This window comes from Panthera leo, chromosome F3 (genome assembly GCF_018350215.1).
Source record: "Panthera leo isolate Ple1 chromosome F3, P.leo_Ple1_pat1.1, whole genome shotgun sequence".
NCBI lineage: Eukaryota > Metazoa > Chordata > Mammalia > Carnivora > Felidae > Panthera > Panthera leo.
The window spans coordinates 52,137,823-52,149,516 of NC_056696.1; the positions used below are offsets into that span (position 1 = coordinate 52,137,823).

The following is an 11,694-nucleotide window of genomic DNA, read 5'->3' on the forward strand; positions in this document are numbered from 1 at the left end:
TCCACTTGGGCTTTTACACACTGCTTGCTGGTGAGGACTGTGGCTAGAGGAAGCTACTGAATTTGCTTCCTGTGCACTCCTGAGTGGAGGCTATCATTGCACTAGAGCCTACCAAAACCATACCTGGGACAGTGAAGGAGCCTGGTGCCAGAGTGTGAAGGGAGCCTGCAAGGTTAGGTGGCACCTGGCACTGTGTGAACAGTGGGTCACAAAGGCACAGGTCCTCCTTTGAAACCACACTTCCTCCCAGGTCCTTACATTTTGGGCCTGTGATTAGTAAAACAGACCTGATGATCTCTGAATTGCCTTTGGAGTCATCCTTCCATGGTCCTGAACAATAGCTCTTGGTTTCTGGTGTGATGGCTGACCCACACAAATCTTCTCAAATGGCCAATTGGCCACAGCCCTTAGTGTTCTCATATTTTGTAATATGGATAGGCTAAGAATTTTCCTAAGTTTTAAGTTCTACTTCCTTTTTTTCTTAATTCCATCTTTAAGTCATTTCTCCCTTCACATAGTTTACTATAAGCAGTCAGAACCTTCAACGTTTTGCTTAAAAATAGCTTCAAATAACTATCCACTTCATTACTCACAAGTTCTACCTTCCACAAAACAATAGAACACTAACACAATTAAAGCTTCAGATGCTTTATAACAAGGTTTTCCTTACCTTCTGTTTCAATAACATGTTCCTCAGTTCTATCAGACCTCACCAGAATGGCCCTTACTGCTCTTATATTTACCAACATTCTGTTCAGGATTACATGAATATTGTTCATGTTTAATGCTTTATCTATAGCTCTTTTCTTTCTGAGCTGTAAGAGAATCACCTTCAAAGGTATGCCCATGGCACTATAGGCATTTTTTATCATCACTTCAACACTCTTCCAGGCTCTACTCATTCTCCAGGATCAAAGCTGCTTTCATATTTTTAAGTATTGGTTACAGAAGCACCTCACTTCTTAGACCCAATTTCTGTTTTAGTCCATTTGGGTTGCTGTAACAAAATTCTATAGACTGTATGGTTTAAAAAATATTTATATCTTAAATTTCTAGAAAATGGAAGTCAAAATCCAAGTTGCCCATATACTCAGTGTATGGTGAGGGCCATATCCTGATTCATAAAAGGCTGCATTCTTGCTGTATCCTCACCTAGCAGAAGAGACAAGGGAGCTCTCTGGAATCACTTTTAGAGGACACTAATCTCATTCATGAAATCTCCACCCTCATGATTTCCCAAAAGGCTCACCTCCAAATTTAACCAACCAACCTAATTTATTATGCATATGTATATTTTATTTTCCTTTATATGACTTTTTTTTTGAAAATTTCACTTTCAAAGGATCAGGTTCTTGCAAACAGAGCAGCTAATCTTTCCAAAAATAAAATCCAGTACATAGATTCCCAAAATTCACAAAACCAAAAGGAAATGTCTGGTTGTCAGCCAATAGCATTATGCTCAAGTCAGTTTCATATCACAGGGAAGAATCTATAACGAATTTCATAGGCAAACTCCAATTCTAAACATTACTAGAGACTATCATTGCTATTCCCAACTCTGTTGACAACTGTCTTTTTGCTGAGATGTACATGATAAATTTTCTGTGGCAACTTTTTTACTATCAAATAACACAATCTGACAACTATAAAGGTTTGAATTAACTTAGTATTTGGAAAATTTCAAACTTCATTATAATTATTTAAATGTAATTTGTTATAAATGCATTTACAAGAAACATGCCAAATGTAATATAATGACAACAAAAGAACTGCTAATAACCATTACTAAAAGCTTTCTCAGATGTATGTACAAGTACATAATTAAACTTAAATACCAGTGAAAATATTAGCTCCAATTCGCTATCAGACTTTCTGTGATAAAGGATAAAAATTAAATGTAAAAACTAAAATCAGGGTATCTGTCGATTTTTCTGGAAGGTTGTTTCAAATGGATTCAAAATTGCCTGAACACTGGCAAGAATATAATAGGAATTCTCACTATAATACCTCAGAAAATTAAGTACACTGATAACCTGATATATATATTTTTAATTATTGTTCTGTGGAATAAACCTATTTTGGAGACTTGGCAAAATATTACCAAGAAATTTAAACAGGAAAGTCAAGTCCAGATGTACAAGTAAGAAATCTTTTTTCTACATATAACAAAATCACTAAGTTAAATCATAAATGACTTCCACTAAATATTAACACTCCAAAATTCACACAATATGAATTAAAATAGGTATAGCAGAAAGTGCTCTCTGAAGCATGTTCACATTCCTAAGATAAACAACGAAGTGTAGCCACCAAAAATTCAGATAGGCATAGGTGCAAACATTTGCATGCAAACTTTTATAAGACATAAGAAATTATTTGTTTTGATAATTTTATGCACTGCTTATATACATTTTAAAACAAGTACAACTGAAAACATTTTTTTAAATTTTTTTTTAACGTTTTATTTATTTTTGAGACAGGGAGAGACAGAGCATGAACAGGGGAGGATCAGAGAGAGGGAGACACAGAATCTGAAATAGGATCCAGGCTCTGAGCTGTCAGCACAGAGCGCGACGCGGGGCTCGAACCCATGGACCATGAGATCATGACCTGAGCCGAAGTCGGCCACTTAACCGACTGAGCCACCCAGGCGCCCCCCCCCTTTTTTTTTTTTAATTTTTAACATTTCTATATAAAAACCACAATAAACTCAAGTGAAATACTAAATAATAGTCTTACAAACTGATCTCTCAAGAGAATAAAAACTGAAGTACGGTATTCTAAGAAATGCCCTTATCTTGATCAATCATTTCTGTTTTAACTGAAAAGACATCTGCCAGCATATGTTCTGGAATTTCTGAACCTCTGACTTTAAAGGCATAACCAAGTATTATCCACTTTGGCCAAACTTTGTCTCAAGGTATACAGCTTCTTAGAAACTGCATAAGGTCCATATTGCCAGTGAATAAAAACCCATCATAAACCTGATGTAAAAACTGGCTCACCTCAAAAGGGGGTGTCAATGTCCCCGTTTCCCCATCTGTTAATACACATCTGCATCAACTCTCCAGTTAAATGAGCCACTCCCAGAAGGTAATCAACAGGGGTGATTTTTAGTTTCCAAGTCCCAAACTGCTTATCCTGTGCATCAAAGGAGGGGGTCTCATTTTCTTTTCCATATTATTCTGTGGTAAATATCAATTATTTAACTTCATCCATATTGGTAAGTGATCATGTTCTGATGAGGTGTTGAAAAGAGATAATGTCCACATATTCCTTCAGTCCTATAGTAACGGCTCTATGGACTTGATGCATGTCTTGTCCTGAGAGCTCTTGAGCTACTTGTAACACCTTTTGTCTAATACCATCCAATTTAATTTCCGAGTCAGTCAGTATTTCTTCCATATCGGGAGAACTCGTAAGCCAATGGAGATGAAAAATTGTCCTTCTATGTTTAACAGTTATATCTCCATAAAGTTTCACAAGTCTCTCCTATTTGTCATGTTTTGCATCAAGTTTCTGCTGAAATGATTTGAAGGCCAGTATCATAGGTGGAGGTGAATGAACATCCTTCCCTTCTCTTCTCTGGTTATGTGGGGAACTGTTATGCTTCCCTTTCCTGAACCTCCTGATCCTTCTTTGCTGCTCATGTTGGCATGGCCTACAGTGAGATGAGCAGAGACTGAGGGCCTTGGAGCCAGTGGAGTGTGTAAGGTGCTGGCTGGAGAGCCTGTTGAGTAGCCCTCTGCAGCAAGCCAAGACAACACAATTTATTAATTTACTGGTGTAAATAACACACACACACACACACACACACACACACACACACACACACACACACACTTGGCATAACTCCTAATGATATGCTGTATTCTTATGATGAATTTTGAAAACCAACCATATTAACTTTAGGAACAGTGGTAAATCTTGGTGTTCGGTTTTATGTTTAAAGACTAAAGGCTCTTGGTATTTAGTTTTATGTTTACTTGGCTAGGACTTATGTTGTGTTTAAATCTGCTCTAGCTGCAGATGTCAGAAACTAAAATTCCTTTTGCAGCTTTTGTCTCCTCTGTTGTCTTGGATTTTCCTTGAGACTCCTTTTTGAATAGGGTCTGAGTCTTACAATTCTTTTCAGCCTCAATTCCCAGGTAGCATATAGAAGCCTGTTGATGTGGCAGTAAGATGTGGGGCAAGAGAAATGTTCTCTAGTGGTAAGATCAAATTGGGTCATTTTCTGGTATGTCTATGTCCCTGAACTGTGATCTTCACAGGTGCTACTTAGCCTTTTTCTTTCTCTCTTTCTCTTTCTTTTCTTCTTTCTTTCTCTTTCTTTTCTTTCTTTCTTTCTTTCTTTCTTTCTTTCTTTCTTTCTTTCTTTCTTTCTTTCTTTCTTTCTTTCATTTTTTTTCCCCCACCTTAGGTGACACAGGAAGGCTGGGGCCTGGAGGGCGGGGAATGGGTATTTCCCTTACTTCACACTGGTAAAATAATTTCCATTATGGACATGCCTTTATCAAAGAGAGAGACTTCTCTGAGCATACTCAAAAATGATACTTTCCCTTATCCCTGTTGCGGAGGGATATTTCTCAGATCTTCACGGTGAGAACCTGGCAAGGCCCCTGGAGGAAAAACTACAAAAGTGCAGGAGATCCTTGGGGCGGATTTTCCTGAAGTTTTTATATCTCAAGATAGTCAACACTAGCCTCTAGCAATTAGTCAACTGTCCTTTATGACTACTAATGCTGACTCAACTGGCTGTTTCTGCTTCTGATAAACTATAAGCTTTGCATCTGATGGCTTTCTTTCCAATTTCTCAGGGCAATGGTTTGCCCTGTGGCCTTGATCATCTGATGGATCTAAGAGAGTTGGTTTGTTTTTGTTTTTTTTTCTTCAGCTTTTTGTGTGTGTAAGAGAGAGAGAGGGAGAGAGAGAGGGAGAGAGAGGGAGAGAGAGGGAGAGAGAGAGAGAGAGAGAGAGAGAGCGAGCAGGAGCACAGGAGAGCGGCAGAGAGAGAGAGAGAATTTTTTAAAATTTTTTTATCATTTTATTTATTTTTGAGAGACAGAGCATGAATCGGGGAGGGACAGAGAGAGAGGGAGACACAGAATCTGAAGCAGGCTCCAGGCTCTGAGTTGTCAGCACAGAGCCTGATGTGGGGTTCGAACTCAGGAGCCGTGAGATCATGACCTGAACCAAAGTTGGACACGTAACCAACTGAGCCACTCAGGGGCCCTGAGAGAGAAAAACTTAACCAGGCTCCTCACCAAGCATGGAGTCTAATATAGGCTCATCTCATGACCGTGAATTCATGACCTGAGCAGAAATCAAGAGCCAGACAATCAACCAACTGAGACACCCAGGTGCCCCTGGGGTGATGTCTTAAGAATCACTGTAAAATTTATGAGTTTTAAGTATAATATCACTCACATTTATAATTATTGCCAGAAAACTAAAGAAGAATTTAAATCTGAAATTAAATAAATCAAGATAACTTATCCAAAAATGTTTATTAAAATTTTACCTGCAGATTTTATTCCAAAACAAACTTACATGATGGCATTTTATTTAAACTTTTGAAATAGGAAGAATGCTAATTACCGTGGTATTTTTAGTTACATTGGAAAAGGTAGTACAGTAACAATCAGAACAATGTTTTGATAACATTTTGAAGTAGTTATAAAATGTGTCAAACGTTTTCTGATATAAATTTGAATTTTTGAGAAACAATAAACTTTTTAAAGACAAATACATCATATAAAGATAAAAAGTATTATAAACTTTCTAAATACTGAAAACATATATTTTTATTTCCTATGTTTTTATTCTATATATGTATGAAATGACTTTGTATATTAGATGTCATCTAAAAAATTCTCAGTTTGTTATATTTTCTCCAATATCTTTACAGTGTTATTATGCTAGTACTACTGAGAAGGTGATCTTAATATAATTAGTGTTCTATGAAAATAAAGTGAGATTCACAGATTCAAAATTATTTTCCTTCTAACATCCAAGAGTATTTGTTGAGGGTTTTTATCATGAATGTTATAAAATGGATGTTATAGTTTGTTAAATGCTTTTTCTGCCTCTATTAAAATGATCATATGGTTCTCATCTTTTCTTTTATTAATTTGGTGTGCCAGGTTGATTGATTTGTGAATAATGACCCATCTTTGCAACCAAAGAATAAATCCCTCTTGATCATGATGAATAATTCTTTTAATGTATTGTTGGATTCAGTTTGCTATTATTTTATTGAGTATTTTTGCATCCATGTTTATCAGTGATATTGACCTGTAGTTCTCTCTCATAGTGGAGTCGTTACCTGGTTTTGGTATCGGCATAATGCTGATCTCATAGAATAAACTGGAGGTTTTCCTTTCTTTTTTATTTTTTTGGAATAGTTTGAGAAGAATAGGTATTAACTCTTCTTTAAATGTTTAGTAGAATTCACCTATGAAGCCATCTGGCCCTGGACTTCTGCTTGTTGGGAGTTTTTTTGATTACTGATTCAATTTCTTTGTTGGTTATTAGTCTTTTCAAGTTTTCTATTTATTCCTGTTTCAGTTTTGGTTCTTTATATGTTTCTAGGAATTTATCCATTTACACTAGGTTGTCCTTTTTGTTGGCATATAGTTTTTCAAAATATTATTATTATTGTTTGTATCTGTGGTATTGTTATTTCTCTTCTCTCATTTCTGATTCTACTGATTTGGGTCCTTTATCTTTTCTTTTTGGTAAGTCTGGCTAGAGGTCTACCAATTTTATTTCAAAGAACAAGCTCCTGGTTTCACTTATTTGTTCTACTGTTTTTGTTTTTGTTGTTTTAGTTTCTGTATCATTTATTTATGCTCAAATCTTTATTATTTCCTTACTTTTACTGGCTTTCGGCTTCATTTTTTTAGAGGGAACATATATCAACATAATAAAGTCCATATACGAAAAACCCACAGCTAATATCGTCCTCAATGGGGAAAAACTGAAGAGTTTTTTAGGAAGAGGACAAGGATGTCCACCTTAACCACTGTTATTTAACACAGTACTGGAAATTTCTAGCCACAACAATCAGACAACAAAGTCTGATGGCTGTCAACAAAAGACAAAGGTTAGTTGGCCTGTCATTTTCAAATAGTTAAAGCTTAATTTCTTCCTTGCCAATTTGGATGCTTTTATTTCTTTTTGTTGTCTGATTGCTGTGGCTAGAAATTTCCAGTACTGTGTTAAATAACAGTGGTTAGAGTGGACATCCTTGTCCTCTTCCTGACCCTATGACCCAGCAACAGCACTGCTAGGGATTTACCCAAAGGATACAGGAATGCTGATGCATAGGGGTACTTGTACCCCAATGTTTATAGCAGCACTTTCAACAATAGCCAAATTATGGAAAGAGCCTAAATGTCCATCAACTGATGAAAGGATAAAGAAGTTGTGGTTGATATATACAATGAAATACTACTTGGCAATGAGAAAGAATGAAATATGGCCTTCTACAGCAATGTGGATGGAACTGGAGAGTGTTATGCTAAGTGAAATAAGTCATACAGAGAAAGATACCATATGTTTTCACTCTATGTTTCACTCTTCACTAAGTTTCACTGAGAAACTCAACAGAAGACCATGGGGGAGTGGAAGGGGGGAAAAAAGTTACAGAGAGGGAAGGAGGCAAACCATAAGAGACTCTTAAAAACTGAGAATAAACTGAGGGTTGATGGGGGGTGGGAGGGAGGGGAAAGTGGGTGATGGGCATTGAGGAGGGCACCTGTTGGGAGGAGCACTGGGTGTTGTATGGAAACTAATTTGCCAATAAATTTCATATTAAAATAAAATAAAATAAAATAAAATAAAATAAAATAAAATGCAAAAAAAAGAAAGAAAAAGAGAAAAGAAAATGACATGACAGTCTATGTAGAAAACCCAAAGGACTCCAACAAAAGTTTGCTATAAGTGATACACAAATTCAGTAAATCCACAGGATACAAAATCAACATACAGAAATCTATTGCATTCTATATACTAATAATGAAGCAGCATAACAAGAAATTAATCAATCCCATTTACAATTGCATCAAAAACAACAGGGGCTTTAGGGGCTCGGTTGGTTAAGTGTCTGACTCTTGATCTCAGCCAAGCTCTTGATCTCAGGGTTGTGAGTTCAAGCCCTGCAACACTGGGCTCCATGCTGGGAGCGAAACTTACTTTAAAATGAGAGAGAGAGACAGAGAGAGATACCTAAGAACAAACCTAACCAAAGAGATGAAAGAACTCTCTCTGAAAATTAAAAAAGACAGATGAAAAAAATTGAAGATGATGTAAAGAAATGGAAAAAATATTCCATGCTCATGGGTGACAATAAAAGATATTGTTAAAATGTCTATACTACCCAAAGCAATCTACACATTCAATGTAATCACTATCAAAACATCAACAGCATTTTTCACAGAGCTAGAAGAAACAATCCCAAAATATATATGGAGCTACAAAAGACTCCAAATAGCCAAAGCGATCTTGAAATGGAAAATCAAAGCTGGAGGCATCACAATTCTGGACTTCAAGTTGTATTACAAAGCTGTTGTGAACAAGACAGTATGGTACTGGGGCACCTGGGTGGCTCAGTCGGATTGTCTGACTCTTGATTATGGCTCAGGTCATGATGCAAGGGTTGTGGGATTGAGCCCTGCATGGGGCTCTGTACTGAGCATGAAACCTGCTTGAGATTCGCTTTCTCTCTCCCTTGCCTCTCTCCCCCACTAATTTGCTCTCTCTTGCTCTCTGTTTAAAATTAAAAAAAAAAAAAAAAAAAAAAAAAAGACAGCATGGTACTGGCACAAAAACAGAGACATAGATCACTAGAACAGAATAGAAAACCCAGAAATGAACCTAAAATTTGTGGTCAATTAATCTTTGATAAAGCAGTAAAGATTATCCAATGAAAAAAAGAGTTTCCTCAACAAATGGTGTTGGGAAAACTGGACAGCAACATGTTAAAGCATAAAACTGAACCATGTTTTTACACCAAACCCAAAAATAAATTCAATATGGATTAAGACCTAAATCTGATAACTGAAACCATAAAAATCATGGAGGAGAACACAGGCAGTAACCTCTTTGACATAGGCCATACCAACTTACTAGACATCTCCTGAGGTAAGGGAAACAAAGGAAAAAATAAACTATTGGGGCTTTATCAAAATAAAAAGTTTCTGCACAGTGAAGGAAATAATCCACAAACCTAAAAGTCAATCTACAGAATGGGAGAAAATATTTGCAAATGACATATAAGATAAAGGGGTAATATCCAAAATACATAAAGAACATATCAAACTCAATACCAAAAAAATAAATAATCCAATTAAAAAATTGGCAGAGGACATAGATATTTGTCCAAAGAAGACACACAGATGGCTAACAGATACATGTAAAGATGCTCAACATCACTCATCATCAGGGAAATACAAATCAAAACTACAGTAAAATATCACTTCACACCTGTCAGAATGGTTAAAATCAACAAAACAAGAAACAACAGGTGTTGGCAAGGATGCAGAGAAAGGGAAACACTCTTGCACTATTGTTGGGAATTCAAACTGGCACAGCCACTCTGGAAAACAGTACAGAGATTCCTCAAAAAGTTAAACTAGAACTACTCTTTGAACCAGCAATTGCACCACTAGATATTTACCCAAAGGATACAAAAATAGTAATTCAAAGGGATACATGAAACCCGATGTTTATAGCAGCATTATTTACAATAGCCAAATGATGGAAAGAGCCCAAATGTCCATTGGCTGATGAAAGTGTTGAATCACTACATTATACACCTGAAATTAACATTATCCTGTATGTTAACTAACTGGAATTTAACTAAAAACTTAAAAATAAATAAATTAATTAAAAAGCAGTCTGACATCTCTTATTTTTATAATAAATATGTTCTAAACATAAAGCTTTTGAAGATACTTCTAAAATGTGTATTACCATTTTTTAAATATTTTTCTTTTTTTAAATCCTGACTCTACTTTCTGAATACTTCTATAAATTTCAATAGTCTAAAGTGAGTATCTTGTCTAGTCATCAACCCAATTACATCATCTTACAGGAACTTATGTACATGCATACAGTGATATGCCTTCAAGGGCAGATGATTCTACCTGTATTGTTTATTACGCTTATAGACACAAAGTATCTTCTGAATCAGAAATTTCTAGTTAGCATTTTTTTAGTAGACAATGAAATAAAAAAAAATAATTAAAACAGTACTTAGAATCAAGACTGGTCTCTGTGTAATCCTTTTGCTTAGTATCTAGTTGTGTTCATTTGGCCCAAGCAATGTTCTACTCAGTCCTGTTTTCCCTATGAAATAACAATTATACTATATGTTCATTCAGTTTATTTAACTGTAAGAATTAAATAAAATGTGTTCAAGAGATTAAGTTGTGTAAATAGGGAAACTGACTGAATTTGCCAAGTATAGCTTTTTATAGTGCTCCCAAACTCACCAATTATGCATACATTAATATTGCTGAGATGATTAAGAGAACATGTGAAAGCACATAAAAATTACAAAATTCTGAAAAATAACTGATGCCATTTTCTTAATCATGGGTTATGTTACTCAGTATATTCTGTGCATCTACATTCCTTTGATTTTGAATCAACTTTTAATTAACTTTACAAAAGAATTCTCTAGTTCTAGCCATGAATCCTGATGGAATAATATCTTAACCCCAGGGGAATGGAAATAAATCAATCTCCTTCCATTTTAATGATGAGAGGACCAACAATTTCTCCAAAAGCAGTTACATTTGCTATACTAAAAATCATGTGTGAGGTTTATACAACAAATCCTTATTTCTAGCACACTGGACCAAAATAGATTATTTTAGAACTAAAATTTCTCCACACTATATAAATCGAATTTCAATTTAAATTCATTCTAAGCCCATCTATAACTTTTAGATCACTGCTTTTGGGGAGTGTTGATGCAGAAAATCACATTATTTAAAGGGAAATGTTTTAAGATGACTTTAATTTTAAAACGCAAAATCATATATCTTAACAATAGATACTGGATAGGAAGCTTATCTCTATACTCTAGGAGTTTTACATTTTCCCTATCTTCTTATAAGTCAGGGCATTCATTTAACTAGTCAATGTAAGATGTAGTAAAATTCCTGGCTACAATTTATTCACAACCGTTTGAAGAAGAATAGTTGATGGATTGATATATTCTGAAATTGTGTACTGAGCTAGAAGAAAACAAATCTGTAAAATATATAAACCTTTTGTCAGGCTTTACAAGTTCAAAACCATTTGAAGCTTTTCTACATCATTCCTGATGTTTAAATACCTGTGTGATGACATATTGAGGTTAGAGTTCTCAATGAAGCAGCGCTGTGTATTTGAAAGCACTTGCATTGATTTTATCACTAGATAGCAACAATTTGACAACTGATGGATTATAGGGACCACAGTCCATTAACTCTACATGCCTATCTGTTATCAGTAGACTTTTAAAGTCTCCTTATTTTTTATCTGCACTTTTGATATTTCCTTAAAAAGGCACACTTTTATTTGAGCAATATATTTTATGCTCAAGAAATCAATGATATTAATTACATAGAGTAGACTTAAGTAATATGTATCCAAATCGACTGGCATGTCTTAGTACTTTATTTTAACCAATAACATAAAATA

General features: G+C 35.3%; 2 pseudogenes; both read right to left on the bottom strand.

Moving 5' to 3' along the window:
• LOC122211548 overlaps positions 1-848 on the bottom strand; it is a 95,606-nt pseudogene extending 94,758 nt beyond the window's left edge.
• A 1,932-nt stretch (positions 849-2,780) lies between these two features.
• Positions 2,781-4,288, bottom strand: LOC122212096 (annotated as a pseudogene).
• Positions 4,289-11,694: the final 7,406 nt, after the last annotated feature.